The sequence below is a fragment of the Eptatretus burgeri genome, chromosome 6, assembly GCF_056783735.1.
Source record: "Eptatretus burgeri isolate ZD-2024b chromosome 6, Ebu_testis_v1, whole genome shotgun sequence".
NCBI lineage: Eukaryota > Metazoa > Chordata > Myxini > Myxiniformes > Myxinidae > Eptatretus > Eptatretus burgeri.
Genome location: NC_140966.1, coordinates 85,012,795 through 85,037,707, shown reverse-complemented (window position 1 = coordinate 85,037,707; position 24,913 = coordinate 85,012,795). Strand labels below are relative to the sequence as shown.

General features: G+C 36.5%; 1 protein-coding gene and 1 long non-coding RNA gene across 9 annotated transcripts in view; both read left to right on the top strand.

The window, feature by feature from the left end:
• LOC147025229 (disabled homolog 1-like) overlaps positions 1-24,913 on the top strand; it is a 133,259-nt gene that overhangs the window by 83,142 nt on the left and 25,204 nt on the right. The gene's annotated exons all lie outside the window — the stretch shown is intronic.
• LOC147025230 (uncharacterized) lies at positions 15,076-23,493 on the top strand. Of its 3 annotated transcripts, none has more exons than XR_015059398.1 (3): positions 15,076-18,152; positions 18,906-19,243; positions 19,815-23,493. It is a non-coding gene; the product is annotated as an uncharacterized LOC147025230 (long non-coding RNA). The 3 variants fall into 3 exon arrangements; XR_015059399.1 differs by having other exon boundaries at positions 15,076-19,243; positions 19,886-19,921; positions 20,152-23,493; XR_015059397.1 differs by having other exon boundaries at positions 15,076-19,243; positions 19,815-19,921; positions 20,152-23,493.

Here is a 24,913-nt window from a genome sequence, read left to right as displayed (position 1 = left end):
TAATAATGTGACTATAAGGTGTTTTTAATAATGTGGCGATTACTCGGTGGTGAGGCGTTTTAAATGATGTGGTGATTACTTGGTGGTGAGGTGTTTTTAATAACGTGACTATAAGGTGTTTTTAATAACGTGATGATAAGGTGTTTTTAATGATGTGGTGATTACTTGGGGGTGAGGTGTTTTAAAAACCATGACGATAAGGTGTTTTTAATGATGTGGTGATTGCTTGTTGAGGTGTTTTTAATGATGTGATGATTACTTGCTGGTGAGGTGTTTTTAATAACGTGAAGAGAAGGTGTTTTAAATGATGTGGTGATTATTTGGTGGTGAGGTGTTTTCAATGATGTGGTGATTACTTGGTGGTGAGGTGTTTTTAATAACGTGACGATAAGGTGTTTTTAATAATGTGGAGGTTGCGTGTGGTGGTGAGGTGTTTTAAATAACGTGACAATGATGTGTTTTAAATAACGTGACGACAAGGTGTTTTTAATAATGTGACTATAAGGTGTTTTTAATAATGTGGCGATTACTTGGTGGTGAGGCGTTTTGAATGATTTGGTGATTACTTGGTGGTGAGGTGTTTTAAATGATGTGGAGATTACGTGATGGTGAGGTGTTTTTAATGATGTCGAGATTACTTGGTGGTGAGGTGTTTTTAATAATGTGGAGGTTACTTGGGGGTGAGGTGTTTTTAATAACGTGGCGGTTACGTGGTGGTGAGGTGTTTCAAATAACGTGGTGCTAAGGTGTTTTTAATAATGTGGCGGTTCCTTGGGGGTGAGGTGTTTTAAATAACGTGGCGATAAGGTGTTTTTAATAACGTGACGATATGTTTTTAATAACGTTACGATAACGTGTTTTTAATAACGTTACGATAAGGTGTTTTTAATAACATGACGATAAGGTGTTTTTAATAACGTGACGATAATGTGTTTTTAATAACGTTACGATAAGGTGTTTTTAATAATGTGGCGGTTACTTGGTGGTGACGTCTTTTTAATAATGTGGCGGTTATTGGTGGGGAGGTGTTTTAAATAACGTGACGATAAGGTGTTTTTAATAATGTGGCGATTACTTGGGGGTGAGGTTTTTTAAATAAAGTGGCGCTAAGGTGTTTTTAATAATGTGGCGGTTACGTGGTGGTGAGGTGTTTTAAATAACGTGGCGATAAGGTGTTTTTAATAATATGGCGATTACGTGGTGGTGAGGTGTTTTAAATAACCTGGCGCTCAGGTGTTTTTAATAATGTGGCGGTTACGTGGCGGTGAGGTGTTTTAAATAACGTGGCGATAAGGTGTTTTTAATAATGTGGCGATTACGTGGTGGTGAGGTGTTTTAAATTACATGACGATAAGGTGTTTTTAATAATGTGGCGGTTACTTGGGGGTGAGGTGTTTTTAATAACGTGACGATAAGGTGTTTTTAATAACGTGACGATAAGGTGTTTTTGATAACGTGACGGACAGGTGTTTTTAATAATGTGGCGGTTACTTGGGGGTGAGGTGTTTTTAATAACGTGACGGTAAGGTTTTTTTTTAATAACGTGACGATAAGGTGTTTTTAATAATGTGGTGATTCCGTGGGGGTGAGGTGTTTTTAATAACCTGACGATAAGGTGTTTTTAAGATTGTGGCGGGTACTTGATGGTGAGGAGTTTTTAAGAACGTGACGATAAGGTTTTTAATAACGTGACGATAAGGTGTTTTTAATAATGTGGTGATTCCGTGGGGGTGAGGTGTTTTTAATCACGTGACGATAAGGTGTTTTTAATAATGTGGCGGTTACTTGGTGGTGATGTGTTTTTAATAACGTGATGATAAGGTGTTTTTAATAACGTGTCGATAAGGTGTTTTTATTAACGTGTCGATAAGGTGTTTTTAATAACGTGTCGATAAGGTGTTTTTAATGATGTGGTGATTACTTCGTGGTGAGGTGTTTTTAATGATGTGTTGATTACTTGGTGGTGAGGTGTTTTTAATAACGTGACTATAAGGTGTTTTTAATAACGTGACGATAAGGTGTTTTTAAAAATGTGGCGGTTACTTGGTGGTGAGGTGTTTTAAATAACATGACGATAAAGTGTTTTTAATGATGTGGTGATTACTTGGTGGTGAGGTGTTTTAAATAACATGATGATAAGGTGTTTTTAATGATGTGGTGATTACTTGGTGAGGTGTTTTTAATGATGTGGTGATTACTTGGTGGTGAGGTGTTTTTAATAACGTGACTATAAGGTGTTTTTAATAACGTGACGATAAGGTGTTTTTAATGATGTGGTGATTACTTGGTGAGGTGTTATTAATGATGTGGTGATTACTTGGTGGTGAGGTGTTTTTAATAACGTGACCATAAGTTGTTTTTAATAACATGACGACAAGGTGTTTTTAATGATGTGGTGATTACTTCGTGGTGAGGTGTTTTTAATGATGTGTTGATTACTTGGGGTTAGGTGTTTTTAATAACGTGACGATAAGGTGTTTTTAATGATGTGGTGATTACTTGGTGGTGAGGTGTTTTTAATAACGTGATGATAAGGTGTTTTTTATGATGTGGTGATTACTTGGTGAGGTGTTTTTAATGATGTGGTGATTACTTGGTGGTGAGGTGTTTTTAATAACGTGACTATAAGGTGTTTTTAATAACGTGACGATAAAGTGTTTTTAATGATGTGGTGATTACTTGGTGAGGTGTTTTTAATGATGTGGTGATTACATGGTGGTGAGGTGTTTTTAATAACGTGACGATAAGGTGTTTTTAATAACGTGACGATAAGGTGTTTTTAATGATGTGGTGATTACTTGGTGGTGAGGTGTTTTTAATAACGTGACGATAAGGTGTTTTTTATGATGTGGTGATTACTTGGGGTGAGGTGTTTTAAATAACATGATGATAAGGTGTTTTTAATGATGTGGTGATTACTTGGTGGTGAGGTGTTTTTAATAACGTGACTATAAGGTGTTTTTAATAACGTGACTATAAGGTGTTTTTAATAACGTGACGATACGGTGTTTTTAATGATGTGGTAATTACTTGGTGGTGAGGTGTTTTTAATAACGTGACTATAAGGTGTTTTTAATAACGTGACGATAAGGTGTTTTTAATGATGTGGTGATTACTTGGGGGTGAGGTGTTTTAAAAACCATGACGATAAGGTGTTTTTAATGATGTGGTGATTGCTTGGTGAGGTGTTTTTAATGATGTGGTGATTACTTGGTGGTGAGGTGTTTTTAATAACGTGACGAGAAGGTGTTTTAAATGATGTGGTGATTACTTGGTGGTGAGGTGTTTTCAATGATGTGGTGATTACTTGGTGGTGAGGTGTTTTTAATAACGTGACGATAAGGTGTTTTTAATAATGTGGAGGTTGCGTGTGGTGGTGAGGTGTTTTAAATAACGTGACAATGATGTGTTTTAAATAACGTGACGACAAGGTGTTTTTAATAATGTGACTATAAGGTGTTTTTAATAATGTGGCGATTACTTGGTGGTGAGGTGTTTTGAATGATTTGGTGATTACTTGGTGGTGAGGTGTTTTAAATGATGTGGAGATTACGTGATGGTGAGGTGTTTTTAATGATGTCGAGATTACTTGGTGGTGAGGTGTTTTTAATAATGTGGAGGTTACTTGGGGGTGAGGTGTTTTTAATAACGTGGCGGTTACGTGGTGGTGAGGTGTTTCAAATAACGTGGTGCTAAGGTGTTTTTAATAATGTGGCGGTTCCTTGGGGGTGAGGTGTTTTAAATAACGTGGCGATAAGGTGTTTTTAATAACGTGACGATATGTTTTTAATAACGTTACGATAACGTGTTTTTAATAACGTTACGATAAGGTGTTTTTAATAATGTGGCGGTTACTTGGTGGTGACGTCTTTTTAATAATGTGGCGGTTATTGGTGGGGAGGTGTTTTAAATAACGTGACGATAAGGTGTTTTTGATAATGTGGCGATTTCTTGGGGGTGAGGTTTTTTAAATAACGTGGCGATAAGGTGTTTTTAATAATGTGGAGGTTACGTGGTGGTGAGGTGTTTTAAATAACGTGGCGATAATGTGTTTTTAATAATGTGGCGATTACGTGTTGGTGAGGTGTTTTAAATAACGTGGCACTCAGGTGTTTTTAATAATGTGGTGGTGAGGTGTTTTAAATAACGTGGCGATAAGGTGTTTTTAATAATGGGGGGATTACGTGGTGGTGAGGTGTTTTAAATTACGTAACGATAAGGTGTTTTTAATAATGTGGCGGTTACTTGGGTGTGAGGTGTTTTTAATAACGTGACGATAAGGTGTTTTTAATAACGTGACGGACAGGTGTTTTTAATAATGTGGCGGTTACTTGGGGGTGAGGTGTTTTTAATAACGTGACGATAAGGTGTTTTTAATAATGTGGCGGTTAGTTGGGGGTGAGGTGTTTTTAATAACGTGACGATAAGGTTTTTTTAATAACGTGACGATAAGGTGTTTTTAATAATGTGGTGATTCCGTGGGGGTGAGGTGTTTTTAATAACGTGATGATAAGGTTTTTTTTTAATAACGTGACGATAAGGTGTTTTTAATAATGTGGCGGTTACTTGGGGGTGAGGTGTTTTTAATAACGTGACGATAAGGTGTTTTTAATAATGTGGTGATTCCGTGGGGGTGAGGTGTTTTTAATAATGTGACGATAAGGTGTTTTTAAGAATGTGGCGGTTACTTGGTGGTGAGGTGTTTTTAATAATGTGGCGGTTACTTGGTGGTGATGTGTTTTTAATAACGTGACAAGAAGGTGTTTTTAATAATGTGGGGATTCCGTGGGGGTGAGGTGTTTTTAATAACGTGATGAAAAGGTGTTTTTAAGAATGTGTCGGTTACTTGGTGGTGAGGTGTTTTTAATAATGTGACGGTTACTTGGTGGTGAGGTGTTTTTAATAATGTGGAGATTACTTGGTGGTGAGGTGTTTTTAATGTAGTGATTACTTAGTGGTGAGGTGTTTTTAATAATGTGACGATAAGGTGTGTTTAAGAATGTGGAGGTTACTTGGTGGTTCGATGTTTTTAATAATGTGGTGATTACTTGGTGGTGAGGTGTTTTTAATAACGTGAGGATAAGATGTTTTTAATAATGTGGTGATTACTTGGTGAGGTGTTTTTAATGATGTGGAGATTACTTGGTGGTGAGGTGTTTTTAATGATGTGGTGATTACGTGGTGGTGAGGTGTTTTTAATAACGTGACGATAAGGTGTTTTTAAGAATGTCGCGGTTACTTGGTGGTGAGGTGTTTTTAATAATGTGGCGGTTACTTGGTGGTGAGGTGTTTTTAATGATGTGGTGAGGTGTTTTTAATAATGTGACGATACGGTGTTTTTAATAATGTGGTGATTACTTGGTGGTGAGGTGTTTTTAATAACGTGAGGATAAGATGTTTGTAATGATGTGGAGATTACTTGGTGGTTCGATGTTTTTAATAATGTGGTGATTACTTGGTGGTGAGGTGTTTTTAATGATGTGGAGATTACTTGGTGGTGAGGTGTTTTTAATGATGTGTTGATTACTTAGTGGTGAGGTGTTTTTAATTACGTGACGATAAGGTGTTTTTAAGAATGTGGCGGTTACTTTGCGGTGAGGTGTTTTTAATAACGTGACGATAAGGTGTTTTTAATAATGTGGTGGTTACGTGGTGGTGAGGTGTTTTCAATAATGTGACGATGAGGTATTTTTAATAACGTGGTGATAAGGTGTTTTTAATAATGTGGCGGTTACGTGGTGGTGAGGTGTTTTTAATCACGTGATGATGAGGTATTTTTAATAACGTGAGGATAAGATGTTTTTAAGAATGTGGCGGTTACTTTGCGGTGAGGTGTTTTTAATAACGTGACGATAAGGTGTTTTTAATAATGTGGTGGTTTCGTGGTGGTGAGGTGTTTTCAATAACGTGACGATTAGGTATTTTTAATAACGTGACGATAAGGTGTTTTTAATAATGTGGTGATTCCGTGGGGGTGAGGTGTTTTTAATAACGTGACGATAAGGTGTTTTTAATAATGTGGCGGTTACTTGGGGGTGAGGTGTTTTTAATAACGTGATGATAAGGTTTTTTTTAATAACGTGACGATAAGGTGTTTTTAATAATGTGGTGATTCCGTGGGGGTGAGGTGTTTTTAATAACGTGACGATAAGGTGTTTTTTAATAACGTGACGATAAGGTTTTTTTTTTTAAATAATGTGGCGCTTACGTGGTGGTGAGGTGTTTTTAATAACGTGATGATAAGGTGTTTTTAATGATGTGGTGATGACTTGGTGGTTCGATGTTTTTTATGATGTGGTGATTACTTGGTGGTGAGGTGTTTTTAATAACGTGACGATAAGGTGTTTCTAATAATGTGGGGCTTACGTGACGATAAGGTGTTTTTAATAACGTGACGATAAGGTGTTTTTAATAACGTGAAGATAAGGTGTTTTTAATGATGTGGTGATTACTTGGTGGTGAGGTGTTTTTAATGATGTGTTGATTAATTACTTGGGGTGAGGTGTTTTAAATAACATGACGATAAGGTGTTTTTAATGATGTGGTGATTACTTGGGGTGAGGTGTTTTAAATAACATGATGATAAGGTGTTTTTAATGATGTGGTGATTACTTGGTGAGATGTTTTTAATGATGTGGTGAGGTGTTTTTAATAACGTGACGATAAGGTGTTTTTAATGATGTGGTGATTACTTGGTGAAGTGTTTTTAATGATGTGGTGATTACTTGGTGGTGAGGTGTTTTTAATAACGTGACCATAAGTTGTTTTTAATAACGTGACGATAAGGTGTTTTTAATAACCTGACGATAAGGTGTTTTTAATGATGTGGTGATTACTTGGGGTGAGGTGTTTTAAATAACATGATGATAAGGTGTTTTTAATAACGTGACGATAAGGTGTTTTTAATAACATGACGATAAGGTGTTTTTTATGATGTGGTGATTACTTGGGGTGAGGTGTTTTAAATAACATGATGATAAGGTGTTTTTAATGATGTGGTGATTACTTAGTGAGGTGTTTTTAATGATGTGGTGATTACTTGGTGGTGAGGTGTTTTTAATAACGTGACGATAAGGTGTTTTTAATGATGTGGTGATTACTTGGTGAAGTGTTTTTAATGATGTGGTGATTACTTGGTGGTGAGGTGTTTTTAATAACGTGACCATAAGTTGTTTTTAATAACGTGATGATAAGGTGTTTTTAATAACGTGACGATAAGGTGTTTTTAATGATGTGGTGATTACTTGGTGGTGAGGTGTTTTTAATGATGTGGTGATTACTTGGTGGTGAGGTGTTTTTAATAACGTGACCATAAGTTGTTTTTAATAACGTGACGATAAGGTGTTTTTAATAACCTGACGATAAGGTGTTTTTAATGATGTGGTGATTACTTGGTGAGGTGTTTTTAATGATGTGGTGATTACTTGGTGGTGAGGTGTTTTTAATAACGTGATGATAAGGTGTTTTTAAAAACATGATGAGAAGGTGTTTTAAATGATGTGGTGATTACTTGGTGGTGCGGTGTTTTCAATGATGTGGTGATTACTTGGTGGTGAGGTGTTTTTAATAAAGTGACGATAACGTTTTTTTAATAACATGACGATAAGGTGTTTTTAATAACGTGACGATAATGTGTTTTTAATAACGTTACGATAAGGTGTTTTTAATAATGTGGCGGTTACTTGGTGGTGACGTCTTTTTAATAATGTGGCGGTTATTGGTGGGGAGGTGTTTTAAATAACGTGACGATAAGGTGTTTTTGATAATGTGGCGATTACTTGGGGGTGAGGTTTTTTAAATAATGTGGCGATAAGGTGTTTTTGATGATGTGGAGGTTACGTGGTGGTGAGGTGTTTTAAATAACGTGGCGATAAGGTGTTTTTAATAATATGGCGATTACGTGGTGGTGAGGTGTTTTAAATAACCTGGCGCTCAGGTGTTTTTAATAATGTGGCGGTTACGTGGCGGTGAGGTGTTTTAAATAACGTGGCGATAAGGTGTTTTTAATAATGTGGCGATTACGTGGTGGTGAGGTGTTTTAAATTACATGACGATAAGGTGTTTTTAATAATGTGGCGGTTACTTGGGGGTGAGGTGTTTTTAATAACGTGACGATAAGGTGTTTTTAATAACGTGACGATAAGGTGTTTTTGATAACGTGACGGACAGGTGTTTTTAATAATGTGGCGGTTACTTGGGGGTGAGGTGTTTTTAATAACGTGACGATAAGGTTTTTTTTAATAACGTGACGATAAGGTGTTTTTAATAATGTGGTGATTCCGTGGGGGTGAGGTGTTTTTAATAACGTGACGATAAGGTGTTTTTAATAATGTGGCGGTTACTTGGGGGTGAGGTGTTTTTAATAACGTGACGATAAGGTTTTTTTTAATAACGTGACGATAAGGTGTTTTTAATAATGTGGTGATTCCGTGGGGGTGAGGTGTTTTTAATCACGTGACGATAAGGTGTTTTTAAAAATGTGGCGGTTACTTGGTGGTGAGGTGTTTTAAATAACATGACGATAAAGTGTTTTTAATGATGTGGTGATTACTTGGTGGTGAGGTGTTTTAAATAACATGATGATAAGGTGTTTTTAATGATGTGGTGATTACTTGGTGAGGTGTTTTTAATGATGTGGTGATTACTTGGTGGTGAGGTGTTTTTAATAACGTGACTATAAGGTGTTTTTAATAACGTGACGATAAGGTGTTTTTAATGATGTGGTGATTACTTGGTGAGGTGTTATTAATGATGTGGTGATTACTTGGTGGTGAGGTGTTTTTAATAACGTGACCATAAGTTGTTTTTAATAACATGACGACAAGGTGTTTTTAATAACCTGACGATAAGGTGTTTTTAATGATGTGGTGATTACTTGGTGGTGAGGTGTTTTTAATAACGTGACGATAAGGTGTTTTTAATGATGTGGTGATTACTTGGTGGTGAGGTGTTTTTAATAACGTGACGATAAGGTGTTTTTTATGATGTGGTGATTACTTGGGGTGAGGTGTTTTAAATAACATGATGATAAGGTGTTTTTAATGATGTGGTGATTTCTTGGTGAGGTGTTTTTAATGATGTGGTGATTACTTGGTGGTGAGGTGTTTTTAATAACGTGACGATAAGGTGTTTTTAATAACGTGACGATAAGGTGTTTTTAATGATGTGGTGATTACTTGGTGGTGAGGTGTTTTTAATAACGTGACGATAAGGTGTTTTTTATGATGTGGTGATTACTTGGGGTGAGGTGTTTTAAATAACATGATGATAAGGTGTTTTTAATGATGTGGTGATTACGTGGTGGTGAGGTGTTTTTAATTACGTGACGATAAGGTGTTTTTAAGAATGTCGCGGTTACTTGGTGGTGAGGTGTTTTTAATAATGTGGCGGTTACTTGCTGGTGAGCTGTTTTTAATGATGTGGTGAGGTGTTTTTAATAATGTGAGGACACCGTGTTTTTAATAATGTGGTGATTACTTGGTGGTGAGGTGTTTTTAATAACGTGAGGATAAGATGTTTTTAATGATGTGGAGATTACTTGGTGGTTCGATGTTTTTAATAATGTGGTGATTACTTGGTGGTGAGGTGTTTTTAATGATGTGGAGATTACTTGGTGGTGAGGTGTTTTTAATGATGTGTTGATTACTTAGTGGTGAGGTGTTTTTAATTACGTGACGATAAGGTGTTTTTAAGAATGTGGCGGTTACTTTGCGGTGAGGTGTTTTTAATAACGTGACGATAAGGTGTTTTTAATAATGTGGTGGTTACGTGGTGGTGAGGTGTTTTCAATAATGTGACGATGAGGTATTTTTAATAACGTGGTGATAAGGTGTTTTTAATAATGTATGTTACGTGGTGGTGAGGTGTTTTTAATCACGTGATGATGAGGTATTTTTAATAACGTGAGGATAAGATGTTTTTAAGAATGTGGCGGTTACTTTGCGGTGAGGTGTTTTTAATAACGTGACGATAAGGTGTTTTTAATAATGTGGTGGTTTCGTGGTGGTGAGGTGTTTTCAATAACGTGACGATTAGGTATTTTTAATAACGTGACGATAAGGTGTTTTTAATAATGTGGTGATTCCGTGGGGGTGAGGTGTTTTTAATAACGTGACGATAAGGTGTTTTTAATAATGTGGCAGTTACTTGGGGGTGAGGTGTTTTTAATAACGTGATGATAAGGTTTTTAATAACGTGACGATAAGGTGTTTTTAATAATGTGGTGATTCCGTGGGGGTGAGGTGTTTTTAATAACGTGACGATAAGGTGTTTTTTAATAACGTGACGATAAGGTTTTTTTTTTTAAATAATGTGGCGCTTACGTGGTGGTGAGGGGTTTTTAATAACGTGATGATAAGGTGTTTTTAATGATGTGGTGATGACTTGGTGGTTCGATGTTTTTTATGATGTGGTGATTACTTGGTGGTGAGGTGTTTTTAATAACGTGACGATAAGGTGTTTCTAATAATGTGGGGCTTACGTGACGATAAGGTGTTTTTAATAACGTGACGATAAGGTGTTTTTAATAACGTGAAGATAAGGTGTTTTTAATGATGTGGTGATTACTTGGTGGTGAGGTGTTTTTAATGATGTGTTGATTAATTACTTGGGGTGAGGTGTTTTAAATAACATGACGATAAGGTGTTTTTAATGATGTGGTGATTACTTGGGGTGAGGTGTTTTAAATAACATGATGATAAGGTGTTTTTAATGATGTGGTGATTACTTGGTGAGGTGTTTTTAATGATGTGGTGAGGTGTTTTTAATAACGTGACGATAAGGTGTTTTTAATGATGTGGTGATTACTTGGTGAAGTGTTTTTAATGATGTGGTGATTACTTGGTGGTGAGGTGTTTTTAATAACGTGACCATAAGTTGTTTTTAATAACGTGACGATAAGGTGTTTTTAATAACCTGACGATAAGGTGTTTTTAATGATGTGGTGATTACTTGGGGTGAGGTGTTTTAAATAACATGATGATAAGGTGTTTTTAATAACGTGACGATAAGGTGTTTTTAATAACATGACGATAAGGTGTTTTTTATGATGTGGTGATTACTTGGGGTGAGGTGTTTTAAATAACATGATGATAAGGTGTTTTTAATGATGTGGTGATTACTTAGTGAGGTGTTTTTAATGATGTGGTGATTACTTGGTGGTGAGGTGTTTTTAATAACGTGACTATAACGTGTTTTTAATAACGTGACGATAAGGTGTTTTTAATGATGTGGTGATTACTTGGTGAAGTGTTTTTAATGATGTGGTGATTACTTGGTGGTGAGGTGTTTTTAATAACGTGACCATAAGTTGTTTTTAATAACGTGATGATAAGGTGTTTTTAATAACGTGACGATAAGGTGTTTTTAATGATGTGGTGATTACTTGGTGGTGAGGTGTTTTTAATGATGTGGTGATTACTTGGTGGTGAGGTGTTTTTAATAACGTGACCATAAGTTGTTTTTAATAACGTGACGATAAGGTGTTTTTAATAACCTGACGATAAGGTGTTTTTAATGATGTGGTGATTACTTGGTGAGGTGTTTTTAATGATGTGGTGATTACTTGGTGGTGAGGTGTTTTTAATAACGTGATGATAAGGTGTTTTTAAAAACATGATGAGAAGGTGTTTTAAATGATGTGGTGATTACTTGGTGGTGCGGTGTTTTCAATGATGTGGTGATTACTTGGTGGTGAGGTGTTTTTAATAAAGTGACGATAACGTTTTTTTAATAACATGACGATAAGGTGTTTTTAATAACGTGACGATAATGTGTTTTTAATAACGTTACGATAAGGTGTTTTTAATAATGTGGCGGTTACTTGGTGGTGACGTCTTTTTAATAATGTGGCGGTTATTGGTGGGGAGGTGTTTTAAATAACATGACGATAAGGTGTTTTTGATAATGTGGCGATTACTTGGGGGTGAGGTTTTTTAAATAATGTGGCGATAAGGTGTTTTTGATGATGTGGAGGTTACGTGGTGGTGAGGTGTTTTAAATAACGTGGCGATAAGGTGTTTTTAATAATATGGCGATTACGTGGTGGTGAGGTGTTTTAAATAACCTGGCGCTCAGGTGTTTTTAATAATGTGGCGGTTACGTGGCGGTGAGGTGTTTTAAATAACGTGGCGATAAGGTGTTTTTAATAATGTGGCGATTACGTGGTGGTGAGGTGTTTTAAATTACATGACGATAAGGTGTTTTTAATAATGTGGCGGTTACTTGGGGGTGAGGTGTTTTTAATAACGTGACGATAAGGTGTTTTTAATAACGTGACGATAAGGTGTTTTTGATAACGTGACGGACAGGTGTTTTTAATAATGTGGTGGTTACTTGGGGGTGTGGTGTTTTTAATAACGTGACGATAAGGTGTTTTTAATAACGTGACGATAAGGTGTTTTTAATAATGTGGTGATTCCGTGGGGGTGAGGTGTTTTTAATAACGTGACGATAAGGTGTTTTTAATAATGTGGCGGTTACTTGGGGGTGAGGTGTTTTTAATAACGTGACGATAAGGTTTTTTTTAATAACGTGACGATAAGGTGTTTTTAATAATGTGGTGATTCCGTGGGGGTGAGGTGTTTTTAATCACGTGACGATAAGGTGTTTTTAAAAATGTGGCGGTTACTTGGTGGTGAGGTGTTTTAAATAACATGACGATAAAGTGTTTTTAATGATGTGGTGATTACTTGGTGGTGAGGTGTTTTAAATAACATGATGATAAGGTGTTTTTAATGATGTGGTGATTACTTGGTGAGGTGTTTTTAATGATGTGGTGATTACTTGGTGGTGAGGTGTTTTTAATAACGTGACTATAAGGTGTTTTTAATAACGTGACGATAAGGTGTTTTTAATGATGTGGTGATTACTTGGTGAGGTGTTATTAATGATGTGGTGATTACTTGGTGGTGAGGTGTTTTTAATAACGTGACCATAAGTTGTTTTTAATAACATGACGACAAGGTGTTTTTAATAACCTGACGATAAGGTGTTTTTAATGATGTGGTGATTACTTGGTGGTGAGGTGTTTTTAATAACGTGACGATAAGGTGTTTTTAATGATGTGGTGATTACTTGGTGGTGAGGTGTTTTTAATAACGTGACGATAAGGTGTTTTTTATGATGTGGTGATTACTTGGGGTGAGGTGTTTTAAATAACATGATGATAAGGTGTTTTTAATGATGTGGTGATTACTTGGTGAGGTGTTTTTAATGATGTGGTGATTACTTGGTGGTGAGGTGTTTTTAATAACGTGACGATAAGGTGTTTTTAATAACGTGACGATAAGGTGTTTTTAATGATGTGGTGATTACTTGGTGGTGAGGTGTTTTTAATGATGTGGTGATTACTTGGTGGTGAGGTGTTTTTAATAACGTGACGATAAGGTGTTTTTTATGATGTGGTGATTACTTGGGGTGAGGTGTTTTAAATAACATGATGATAAGGTGTTTTTAATGATGTGGTGATTACTTGGTGGTGAGGTGTTTTTAATAACGTGACTATAAGGTGTTTTTAATAACGTGACTATAAGGTGTTTTTAATAACGTGACTATAAGGTGTTTTTAATAACGTGACGATACGGTGTTTTTAATGATGTGGTAATTACTTGGTGGTGAGGTGTTTTTAATAACGTGACTATAAGGTGTTTTTAATAACGTGACGATAAGGTGTTTTTAATGATGTGGTGATTACTTGGGGGTGAGGTGTTTTAAAAACCATGACGATAAGGTGTTTTTAATGATGTGGTGATTGCTTGGTGAGGTGTTTTTAATGATGTGGTGATTACTTGGTGGTGAGGTGTTTTTAATAACGTGACGAGAAGGTGTTTTAAATGATGTGGTGTTTACTTGGTGGAGGGGTGGTTTCAGTGATGTGGTGATTACTTGGTGGTGAGCTGTTTTTAATAACGTGACGATAAGGTGTTTTTAATAATGTGGAGGTTGCGTGTGGTGGTGAGGTGTTTTAAATATCGTGACAATGATGTGTTTTAAATAACGTGACGACAAGGTGTTTTTAATAATGTGACTATAAGGTGTTTTTAATAATGTGGCGATTACTCGGTGGTGAGGCGTTTTAAATGATGTGGTGATTACTTGGTGGTGAGGTGTTTTAAATGATGTGGAGATTACGTGATGGTGAGGTGTTTTTAATGATGTCGAGATTACTTCGTGGTGAGGTGTTTTTAATAATGTGGCGCAAAGGTGTTTTTAATAATGTGGCGGTTACGTGGTGGTGAGGTGTTTTAAATAACGTGGAGCTAAGGTGTTTTTAATAATGTGGCGGTTACTTGGGAGCGAGGTGTTTTTAATAACGTGGCGATAAGGTGTTTTTAATAACGTGACGATAAGGTGTTTTTAATAACGTGACGATAACGTGTTTTTAATAACGTTACGATAAGGTGTTTTTAATAATGTGGCGGTTACTTGGTGGTGACGTCTTTTTAATAATGTGGCGGTTATTGGTGGGGAGGTGTTTTAAATAACGTGACGATAAGGTGTTTTTGATAATGTGGCGATTTCTTGGGGGTGAGGTTTTTTAAATAACGTGGCGATAAGGTGTTTTTAATAATGTGGCGATTACGTGGTGGTGAGGTTTTTTAAATAACGTGGCGATAAGGTGTTTTTAATAATGTGGCGATTACGTGGTGGTGAGGTGTTTTAAATAACGTGGCACTCAGGTGTTTTTAATAATGTGGTGGTGAGGTGTTTTAAATAACGTGGCACTCAGGTGTTTTTAATAATGTGGTGGTGAGGTGTTTTAAATTACGTAACGATAAGGTGTTTTTAATAATGTGGCGGTTACTTGGGTGTGAGGTGTTTTTAATAACGTGACGATAAGGTGTTTTTAATAACGTGACGGACAGGTGTTTTTAATAATGTGGCGGTTACTTGGGGGTGAGGTGTTTTTAATAACGTGACGATAAGGTGTTTTTAATAATGTGGGGGTTAGTTGGGGTGAGGTGTTTTTAATAACGTGACGATAAGGTTTTTTTATAACTTGACGATAAGGTGTTTTTAATAATGTGGTGATTCCGTGGGCGTGAGGTGTTTTTAATAACGTGACGATAAGGTTTTTTTAATAACGTGACGATAAGGTGTTTTTAATAATGTGGCGGTTACTTGGGGGTGAGGTGTTTTTAATAACGTGACGATAAGGTGTTTTTAATAATGTGGTGATTCCGTGGGGGTGAGGTGTTTTTAATAATGTGACGATAAGGTGTTTTTAAGAATGTGGCGGTTACTTGGTGGTGAGGTGTTTTTAATAATGTGGCGGTTACTTGGTGGTGATGTGTTTTTAATAACGTGACAATAAGGTGTTTTTAATAATGTGGGGATTCCGTGGGGGTGAGGTGTTTTTAATAACGTGATGAAAAGGTGTTTTTAAGAATGTGTCGGTTACTTGGTGGTGAGGTGTTTTTAATAATGTGACGGTTACTTGGTGGTGAGGTGTTTTTAATAATGTGGAGATTACTTGGTGGTGAGGTGTTTTTAATGTGGTGATTACTTAGTGGTGAGGTGTTTTTAATAATGTGACGATAAGGTGTTTTTAAGAATGTGGAGGTTACTTGGTGGTTCGATGTTTTTAATAATGTGGTGATTACTTGGTGGTGAGGTGTTTTTAATAACGTGAGGATAAGATGTTTTTAATAATGTGGTGATTACTTGGTGAGGTGTTTTTAATGATGTGGAGATTACTTGGTGGTGAGGTGTTTTTAATGATGTGGTGATTACGTGGTGGTGAGGTGTTTTTAATTACGTGACGATAAGGTGTTTTTAAGAATGTCGCGGTTACTTGGTGGTGAGGTGTTTTTAATAATGTGGCGGTTACTTGGTGGTGAGGTGTTTTTAATGATGTGGTGAGGTGTTTTTAATAATGTGACGATACGGTGTTTTTAATAATGTGGTGATTACTTGGTGGTGAGGTGTTTTTAATAACGTGAGGATAAGATGTTTTTAATGATGTGGAGATTACTTGGTGGTTCGATGTTTTTAATAATGTGGTGATTACTTGGTGGTGAGGTGTTTTTAATGATGTGGAGATTACTTGGTGGTGAGGTGTTTTTAATGATGTGTTGATTACTTAGTGGTGAGGTGTTTTTAATTACGTGACGATAAGGTGTTTTTAAGAATGTGGCGGTTACTTTGCAGTGAGGTGTTTTTAATAACGTGACGATAAGGTGTTTTTAATAATGTGGTGGTTACGTGGTGGTGAGGTGTTTTCAATAACGTGACGATGAGGTATTTTTAATAACGTGGTGATAAGGTGTTTTTAATAATGTGGCGGTTACGTGGTGGTGAGGTGTTTTTAATCACGTGATGATGAGGTATTTTTAATAACGTGAGGATAAGATGTTTTTAAGAATGTGGTGGTTACTTTGCGGTGAGGTGTTTTTAATAACGTGACGATAAGGTGTTTTTAATAATGTGGTGGTTTCGTGGTGGTGAGGTGTTTTCAATAACGTGACGATTAGGTATTTTTAATAACGTGACGATAAGGTGTTTTTAATAATGTGGTGATTCCGTGGGGGTGAGGTGTTTTTAATAACGTGACGATAAGGTGTTTTTAATAATGTGGCGGTTACTTGGGGGTGAGGTGTTTTTAATAACGTGATGATAAGGTTTTTTTTAATAACGTGACGATAAGGTGTTTTTAATAATGTGGTGATTCCGTGGGGGTGAGGTGTTTTTAATAACGTGACGATAAGGTGTTTTTAAGAATGTGGCGGTTACTTGGTGGTGAGGTGTTTTTAATAATGTGGCGGTTACTTGGTGGTGATGTGTTTTTAATAACGTGACAATAAGGTGTTTTTAATAATGTGGGGATTCCGTGGGGGTGAGGTGTTTTTAATAACGTGATGAAAAGGTGTTTTTAAGAATGTGGCGGTTACTTGGTGGTGAGGTGTTTTTAATAATGTGGAGATTACTTGGTGGTGAGGTGTTTTTAATGTGGTGATTACTTAGTGGTGAGGTGTTTTTAATAATGTGACGATAAGGTGTTTTTAAGAATGTGGCGGTTACTTGGTGGTTCGATGTTTTTAATAATGTGGTGATTACTTGGTGGTGAGGTGTTTTTAATAACGTGAGGATAAGATGTTTTTAATAATGTGGTGATTACTTGGTGAGGTGTTTTTAATGATGTGGAGATTACTTGGTGGTGAGGTGTTTTTAATGATGTGGTGATTACTTAGTGGTGAGGTGTTTTTAATAACGTGATGATAAGGTGTTTTTAAGAATGTGGCGGTTACTTGGTGGTGAGGTGTTTTTAATAATGTGGCGGTTAATTGGTGGTGAGGTGTTTTTAATGATGTGGTGATTACTTAGTGGTGAGGTGTTTTTAATAATGTGACGATACGGTGTTTTTAATAATGTGGTCATTACTTGGTGGTGAGGTGTTTTTAATAACGTGAGGATAAGATGTTTTTAATGATGTGGAGACTACTTGGTGGTTCGATGTTTTTAATAATGTGGTGATTACTTGGTGGTGAGGTGTTTTTAATAACGTGAGGATAAGATGTTTTTAATAATGTGGTGATTACTTGGTGAGGTGTTTTTAATGATGTGGAGATTACTTGGTGGTGAGGTGTTTTTAATAACGTGACAATAAGGTGTTTTTAAGAATGTGGCGGTTACTTGGTGGTGAGGTGTTTTTAATAATGTGGCGGTTACTTGGTGGTGAGGTGTTTTTAATGATGTGGTGATTACTTAGTGGTGAGGTGTTTTTAATAATGTGGTGATTACTTGGTGGTGAGGTGTTTTTAATGATGTGGTGATTACTTAGTGGTGAGGTGTTTTTAATCACGTGGTGGTGAGGTGTTTTTAATCATGTGATGGTGAGGTGTTTTTAATAATGTGGAGATTACTTGGTGGTGAGGTGTTTTTAATAACGTGAGGATAAGGTGTTTTTAATAATGTGGTGATTACTTGGTGGTGAGATGTTTTTAATAATGTGGTGATTACTTGGTGGTGAGGTGTTTTTAATCACGTGGTGGTGAGGTGTTTCTAATAATGTGAGGATAAGGTGTTTTTAATAATGTGGTGATTACTTGGTGGTGAGGTGTTTTTAATCATGTGGAGATTACTTGGTGGTGAGGTGTTTTTAATAACGTGGTGATTACTTGGTGGTGAGGTGTTTTTAATCATGTGGAGGTGAGGTGTTTTTAATAATGTGGAGATTACTTGGTGGTGAGGTGTTTTTAATCACATGGTGGTGAGGTGTTTTTAATAACGTGAGGTTAAGGTGTTTTTAATAATGTGGTGATTACTTGTTGGTGAGGTGTTTTTAATGATGTGAGGATAAGGTGTTTTTAATAATGTGGTGATTACTTGGTGGTGAGGTGTTTTTAATCATGTGGAGATTACTTGGTGGTGAGGTGTTTTTAATAACATGAGGATAAGGTGTTTTTAATAATGTGGTGATTACTTGGTGGTGAGGTGTTTTTAATCACGTGGTGGTGAGGTGTTTTTAATAACGTGAAGATCAGGTGTTTTTAATAATGTGGTGATTACTTGGTAGTGAGGTGTTTTTAATAACGTGGTGATTACTTGGTGGTGAGGTGTTTTTAATCACGTGGTGGTGAGGTGTTTTTAATAATGTGGAGATTACTTGGTGGTGAGGTGTTTTTAATAACGTGGTGATTACTTGGTGGTGAGGTGTTTTTAATAACGTGGTGATTACTTGGTGGTGAGGTGTTTTTTATCACGTGGTGGTGAGGTGTTTTTAATAACGTGAGGATAAGGTGTTTTTAATAATGTGGTGATTACTTGGTGGTGAGGTGTTTTTAATCATGTGGTGGTGAGGTGTTTTTAATCATGTGGAGATTACTTGGTGGTGAGGTGTTTTTAATAATGTGGGGATTACTTGGTGGTGAGGTGTTTTACTAATGTGGAGATTACTTGGTGGTGAGGTGTTTTTAATAATGTGGAGATTACTTGGTGAGGTGTTTTTAATCACGTGGTGGTGAGGTGTTTTTAATCATGTGGTGATTACTTAGTGGTGAGGTCTTTTTAATCATGTGGTGATTACTTAGTGGTGAGGTGTTTTTAATCACGTGGTGGTGAGGTGTTTTTAATCATGTGATGGTGAGGTGTTTTTAATAATGTGGAGATTACTTGGTGGTGAGGTGTTTTTAATCACGTGGTGGTGAGGTGTTTTTAATAACGTGGAGGTTACTTGTTGGTGAGGTGTTTTTAATCATGTGATGGTGACGTGTTTTTAATAATGTGGAGATTACTTGGTGGTGAGGTGTTTTTAATAATGTGGAGATTACGTGGTGGTGAGGTGTTTTTAATGATGTGGTGATTACTTAGTGGTGAGGTGTTTTTAATAACTTGACGATACGGTGTTTTTAATAATGTGGTGATTACTTAGTGGTGAGGTGTTTTTAATCACGTGGTGGTGAGGTGTTTTTAATCATGTGATGGTGAGGTGTTTTTAATCATGTGATGGTGAGGTGTTTTTAATAATGTGGAGATTACTTGTTGGTGAGGTGTTTTTAATCATGTGGTGGTGAGGTGTTTTTAATCATGTGGAGATTACTTGGTGGTGAGGTGTTTTTAATAATGTGGGGATTACTTGGTGGTGAGGTGTTTTTAATAATGTGGAGATTACTTGGTGGTGAGGTGTTTTTATTAATGTGGAGATTACTTGGTGGTGAGGTGTTTTTAATAATGTGGACATTACGTGGTGGTGAGCTGTTTTTAATGATGTGGTGATTGCTTGGTGGTGAGGTGTTTTTAATAATGTGGTGATTACTTAGTGGTGAGGTGTTTTTAATCACGTGGTGGTGAGGTGTTTTTAATCATGTGATGGTGAGGTGTTTTTAATCATGTGGAGATTACTTGGTGGTGAGGTGTTTTACTAATGTGGAGATTACTTGGTGGTGAGGTGTTTTTAATAACGTGGAGGTTACTTGTTGGTGAGGTGTTTTTAATAATGTGGAGATTACTCGGTGGTGAGGTGTTTTTAATAATGTGGAGATTACTTGGTGGTGAGGTGTTTTTAATAATGTGGAGATTACGTGATGGTGAGGTGTTTTTAATGATGTGGTGATTACTTAGTGGTGAGGTGTTTTTAATAACTTGACGATACGGTGTTTTTAATAATGTGGTGATTACTTAGTGGTGAGGTGTTTTTAATCACGTGGTGGTGAGGTGTTTTTAATCATGTGATGGTGAGGTGTTTTTAATCATGTGATGGTGAGGTGTTTTTAATAATGTGATGGTGAGATGTTTTTACTAATGTGGCGATTACTTGGTGATGAGGTGTTTTTAATAACTTGGAGGTTACTTGGGGGTGAGGTGTTTTTAATAACGTGACGATAAGGTGTTTTTAATAATGTGGCGGTTAGTTGGGGGTGAGGTGTTTTTAATAACGTGACGATAAGGTTTTTTTTATAACGTGACGATAAGGTGTTTTTAATAATGTGGTGATTCCGTGGGGGTGAGGTGTTTTTAATAACGTGATGATAAGGTTTTTTTTAATAACGTGACGATAAGGTGTTTTTAATAATGTGGCGGTTACTTGGGGGTGAGGTGTTTTTAATAACGTGACGATAAGGTGTTTTTAATAATGTGGTGATTCCGTGGGGGTGAGGTGTTTTTAATAATGTGACGATAAGGTGTTTTTAAGAATGTGGCGGTTACTTGGTGGTGAGGTGTTTTTAATAATGTGGCGGTTACTTGGTGGTGATGTGTTTTTAATCACGTGGTGGTGAGGTGTTTTTAATCATGTGGCGGTGAGGTGTTTTTAATCATGTGGAGATTACTTGGTGGTGAGGTGTTTTTAATAACGTGGAATAAGGTGTTTTTAATAATGTGGTGATTACTTGGTGGTGAGGTGTTTTTAATCATGTGGAGATTACTTGGTGGTGAGGTGTTTTTATTTACGTGGTGGTGAGGTGTTTTTAATAATGTGGCGATTACTTGGTGGTGAGGTGTTTTAATCATGTGGTGGTGAGGTTTTTTTAATCATGTGGAGGTTACGTGGTGGTGAGGTGTTTTTAATAACGTGGAGGTTACTTGTTGGTGAGGTGTTTTTAATAACGTGGAGGTTACTTGTTGGTGAGGTGTTTTTAATCATGTGATGGTGACGTGTTTTTAATAATGTGGAGGTTACTTGGTGGTGAGGTGTTTTTAATCATGTGGAGATTACTTGGTGGTGAGGTGTTTTAATAATGTGGAGATTACTTGGTGGTGAGGTGTTTTTAATAATGTGGAGATAACTTGGTGGTGAGGTGTTTTTAATAATGTGGAGATTACTCGGTGGTGAGGTGTTTTTAATAATGTGGAGATTACTTGGTGGTGAGGTGTTTTTAATAATGTGGACATTACGTGGTGGTGAGGTGTTTTTAATGATGTGGTGATTACTTGGTGGTGAGGTGTTTTTAATCACGTGACGATACGGTGTTTTTAATAATGTGGTGATTACTTAGTGGTGAGGTGTTTTTAATCACGTGGTGGTGAGGTGTTTTTAATCATGTGATGGTGAGGTGTTTTTAATAATGTGGAGATTACTTGGTGGTGAGGTGTTTTTAATCACGTGGTGGTGAGGTGTTTTTAATAATGTGGAGGTTACTTGTTGGTGAGGTGTTTTTAATCATGTGGTGGTGAGGTGTTATTAATCATGTGATGGTGAGGTGTTTTTAATCATGTGATGGTGAGGTGTTTTTAATAATGTGATGGTGAGGTGTTTTTACTAATGTGGCGATTACTTGGTGATGAGGTGTTTTTAATAACTTGGAGGTTACTTGGGGGTGAGGTGTTTTTAATAACGTGACGATAAGGTTTTTTTAATAACGTGACGATAAGGTGTTTTTAATAATGTGGTGATTCCGTGGGGGTGAGGTGTTTTTAATAACGTGATGATAAGGTGTTTTTAATAATGTGGCGGTTACTTGGGGGTGAGGTGTTTTTAATAACGTGACGATAAGGTGTTTTTAATAATGTGTGGGTGAGGTGTTTTTAATAATGTGACGATAAGGTGTTTTTAAGAATGTGGCGGTTACTTGGTGGTGAGGTGTTTTTAATAATGTGGCGGTTACTTGGTGGTGAGGTGTTTTTAATAACGTGACGATAAGGTGTTTTTAATAATGTGGTGATTCCGTGGGGGTGAGGTGTTTTTAATAATGTGACGATAAGGTGTTTTTAAGAATGTGGCGGTTACTTGGTGGTGAGGTGTTTTTAATAATGTGACGGTTACTTGGTGGTGAGGTGTTTTTAATAATGTGGAGATTACTTGGTGGTGAGGTGTTTTTAATGTGGTGATGACTTAGTGGTGAGGTGTTTTTAATAATGTGACGATAAGGTGTTTTTAAGAATGTGGCGGTTACTTGGTGGTTCGATGTTTTTAATAATGTGGTGATTACTTGGTGGTGAGGTGTTTTTAATAACGTGAGGATAAGATGTTTTTAATAATGTGGTGATTACTTGGTGAGGTGTTTTTAATGATGTGGAGATTACTTGGTGGTGAGGTGTTTTTAATGATGTGGTGATTACTTAGTGGTGAGGTGTTTTTAATAACGTGACGATAAGGTGTTTTTAAGAATGTGGCGGTTACTTGGTGGTGAGGTGTTTTTAATAATGTGGAGGTTACTTGGTGGTGAGGTGTTTTTAATGATGTGGTGATTACTTAGTGGTGAGGTGTTTTTAATAATGTGACGATACGGTGTTTTTAATAATGTGGTGATTACTTGGTGGTGAGGTGTTTTTAATAACGTGAGGATAAGATGTTTTTAATGATGTGGAGATTACTTGGTGGTTCGATGTTTTTAATAATGTGGTGATTACTTGGTGGTGAGGTGTTTTTAATGATGTGGAGATTACTTGGTGGTGAGGTGTTTTTAATAATGTGGTGATTACTTGGTGGTGAGGTGTTTTTAATAACGTGAGGATAAGATGTTTTTAATAATGTGATGATTACTTGGTGAGGTGTTTTTTAATGATGTGGAGATTACTTGGTGGTGAGGTGTTTTTAATGATGTGGTGATTACTTAGTGGTGAGGTGTTTTTAATTACGTGACGATAAGGTGTTTTTAAGAATGTGGCGGTTACTTTGCGGTGAGGTGTTTTTAATAACGTGACGATAAGGTGTTTTTAATAATGTGGTGGTTACGTGGTGGTGAGGTGTTTTCAATAACGTGACGATGAGGTATTTTTAATAACGTGGCGATAAGGTGTTTTTAATAATGTGGCGGTTACGTGGTGGTGAGGTGTTTTTAATCACGTGATGATGAGGTATTTTTAATAACGTGAGGATAAGATGTTTTTAAGAATGTGGCGGTTACTTTGCGGTGAGGTGTTTTTAATAACGTGACGATAAGGTGTTTTTAATAATGTGGTGGTTACGTGGTGGTGAGGTGTTTTCAATAACGTGACGATTAGGTATTTTTAATAACGTGACGATAAGGTGTTTTTAATAATGTGGTGATTCCGTGGGGGTGAGGTGTTTTTAATAACGTGGCGATAAGGTGTTTTTAATAATGTGGCGGTTACTTGGGGGTGAGGTGTTTTTAATAACGTGATGATAAGGTTTTTTTTAATAACGTGACGATAAGGTTTTTTTTAATAACGTGACGATAAGGTGTTTTTAATAATGTGGTGATTCCGTGGGGGTGAGGTGTTTTTAATAACGTGACGATAAGGTGTTTTAAAGAATGTTGCGGTTACTTGGTGGTGAGGTGTTTTTAATAATGTGGCGGTTACTTTGTGGTGATGTGTTTTTAATAACGTGACAATAAGGTGTTTTTAATAATGTGGGGATTCCGTGGGGGTGAGGTGTTTTTAATAACGTGATGAAAAGGTGTTTTTAAGAATGTGGCGGTTACTTGGTGGTGAGGTGTTTTTAATAATGTGGAGATTACTTGGTGGTGAGGTGTTTTTAATGTGGTGATTACTTAGTGGTGAGGTGTTTTTAATAATGTGACGATAAGGTGTTTTTAAGAATGTGGCGGTTACTTGGTGGTTCGATGTTTTTAATAATGTGGAGATTACTTGGTGGTGAGGTGTTTTTAATAACGTGAGGATAAGATGTTTTTAATAATGTGGTGATTACTTGGTGAGGTGTTTTTAATGATGTGGAGATTACTTGGTGGTGAGGTGTTTTTAATGATGTGGAGATTACTTGGTGGTGAGGTGTTTTTAATAACGTGAGGATAAGGTGTTTTTAAGAATGTGGCGGTTACTTGGTGGTGAGGTGTTTTTAATAATGTGGCGGTTACTTTGTGGTGAGGTGTTTTTAATGATGTGGTGATTACTTAGTGGTGAGGTGTTTTTAATAATGTGACGATACGGTGTTTTTAATAATGTGGTCATTACTTGGTGGTGAGGTGTTTTTAATAACGTGAGGATAAGATGTTTTTAATGATGTGGAGATTACTTGGTGGTTCGATGTTTTTAATAATGTGGTGATTACTTGGTGGTGAGGTGTTTTTAATAACGTGAGGATAAGATGTTTTTAATAATGTGGTGATTACTTGGTGAGGTGTTTTTAATGATGTGGAGATTACTTGGTGGTGAGGTGTTTTTAATGATGTGGTGAGGTGTTTTTAATAATGTGACAATAAGGTGTTTTTAAGAATGTGGCGGTTACTTGGTGGTGAGGTGTTTTTAATGATGTGGTGATTACTTAGTGGTGAGGTGTTTTTAATAATGTGGTGATTACTTGGTGGCGAGGTGTTTTTAATAACGTGAGGATAAGATGTTTTTAATAATGTGATGATTACTTGGTGAGGTGTTTTTAATGATGTGGAGATTACTTGGTGGTGAGGTCTTTTTAATGATGTGGTGATTACTTAGTGGTGAGGTGTTTTTCATTACGTGACGATAAGGTGTTTTTAAGAATGTGGCGGTTACTTTGCGGTGAGGTGTTTTTAATAACGTGGTGATTACTTGGTAGTGAGGTGTTTTTAATAACGTG